The following is a 1,817-nucleotide window of genomic DNA, read 5'->3' on the forward strand; positions in this document are numbered from 1 at the left end:
ACGGCCGCCGGTGATCGGCTTTTTTTTTTTTCTCCTCACGCTGTCAGCGCGAGGAGGAGAAATAGCCGATTACCGGCTCCGTTGTATCACATGATCAGCTTTCATTGGCTGACAGCTGATCACGTGGTAAGGGGTCGGGATCGACCTCTTGCTCGGATCCGTGATCAGGCGAGTCTCGTAGACTCGCCGATCACAGAGCGCGCCCCTCAGGGGGCGCGCAGGCCGCTCGTGCACGGGACGACGTCAATAGACGTAGTCCCAGCAAAGGAGGTCCGCGCTGTAGCCGTCATTTGGCTATAGAGTGGGTCTCTACTGGTTAAACATGTACTCTATATTTAAAAAAACATAAGAAAAAAAATGAACAAATTGCCGATAAAGATTCTAGCATTTCTATGGACTGTTCGGAGTCCGTATCTTAGAGGCCAGTAAACCAGAGTAGATGACTTGGAGAGTCACAATAGAGCCATGAACCTCTACACCGGTCTTTCACTTAGAATTTTTTTTTTTCACTTAGAATTTTTCTCAAGGTCCTTCTTATTTCTTGGGTCCGAAGGCAAAAAATGATGGGGCTGCTGAAGTGGGGTACAAAGGCATACAAGCAACTGAGCAGCACAAAGACATCGGTGTTGGAAAGTATCTGAGCCTGGATGCCATAATCGATGACCCGGGGCAAGTAGAAGAGGGTGATGACAAACCAGTGTGCGATGCAGGTGTTGTAGAGCTTCTTCCAGTTTTCTGATCGGGATGTCAGACAAATGCTTGCAATGATGACGATGTATGAAATTAAATTTAAGGTGAAAGGACCTACATGCATAATTATACCAGCATAGAATCCGTTTCTTCTGATTGCCGAAGAGTCCGTACACGATAGAACGGCGACCTGAGACAATGAGCAGTAAAACAACAGGATTCTGTTTGGTCCGCAGAATGGAAGGGGAAGAGCCCAACTCATGACAAATAATCCAATAGAGGAGGCAACGAGCCAGACGAGGCCACACAAGGCCATGGCCACTCTTTTGGTAATAATAGCGTTATATCTAAGGGGCTTGCAGATGGCAACATACCGATCAAAGGCCATCAGCATAATGGTTAAGGAATCCACTAAGTTCAAGGAATGGACCATCCCCATCTGAAATAAACAGCCAGTAAAAGACAAAAGTCCCATCACCAGAAAAATATCTGACAATCATATTCGGCAGGGTCGCCGTGTCAAAAATGAGGTCGGAAACGGCCAGGTTTAGGATAATGATATACATGGGCTGGTGTAGATGGGCCTTCAGGAGGATTATCGTGATCGCGGTGATATTTGCGCACAGAGATAGGCTGTAGACACAGATTATTACTGAAGCAGCCATGGCGTAAAACTTTTCCGGGAGACCGGGGAAACCAACGAGGATAAAATAAAAGACCTCCGATTTATTGGCCATGCTATCTACAGGACGCAAAGGAAAAAAATAACGTTCAAGCAAAAATAAAGAACTATATATACAGGATATTAAAAAATAACATTATTAAAGTAGACACTGTAGCTGTTGTAAACGTTCTCATTGTTTAAAGATTACACCTTATAATAATTTATGGCATAAGGCGCCATTCCTAACCTGTTGTAAAACCACATTGTGATTTTCTCCTGTATGATTTTAAAATGTGCTTTCAAGAGCTCTTTGTCATTCATCAAAAATTTGGTTTCTCAGTGTTGCCTAAAATGGTGGTGATTTGGCAAGACTATTTTGTGATTTCCACCCACTTCCATTCATGCTTGCTCTTATCTGCTACCTTTCTCCTCTACTTCAAACCATGCCCATTTAGTTATTCTC

At 44.0% G+C, this 1,817-nt stretch overlaps 1 pseudogene; it reads right to left on the minus strand.

The window, feature by feature from the left end:
- Positions 1 to 368: 368 nt before the first annotated feature.
- LOC143926823 (olfactory receptor 6B1-like) lies at positions 369 to 1,427 on the minus strand (annotated as a pseudogene).
- Positions 1,428 to 1,817: the final 390 nt, after the last annotated feature.

The sequence above is a fragment of the Lithobates pipiens genome, unplaced genomic scaffold, assembly GCF_037356315.1.
Source record: "Lithobates pipiens isolate NorthernLeopardFrog02 unplaced genomic scaffold, aLitPip1_a1.2 Scaffold_23, whole genome shotgun sequence".
Lineage (NCBI taxonomy): Eukaryota > Metazoa > Chordata > Amphibia > Anura > Ranidae > Lithobates > Lithobates pipiens.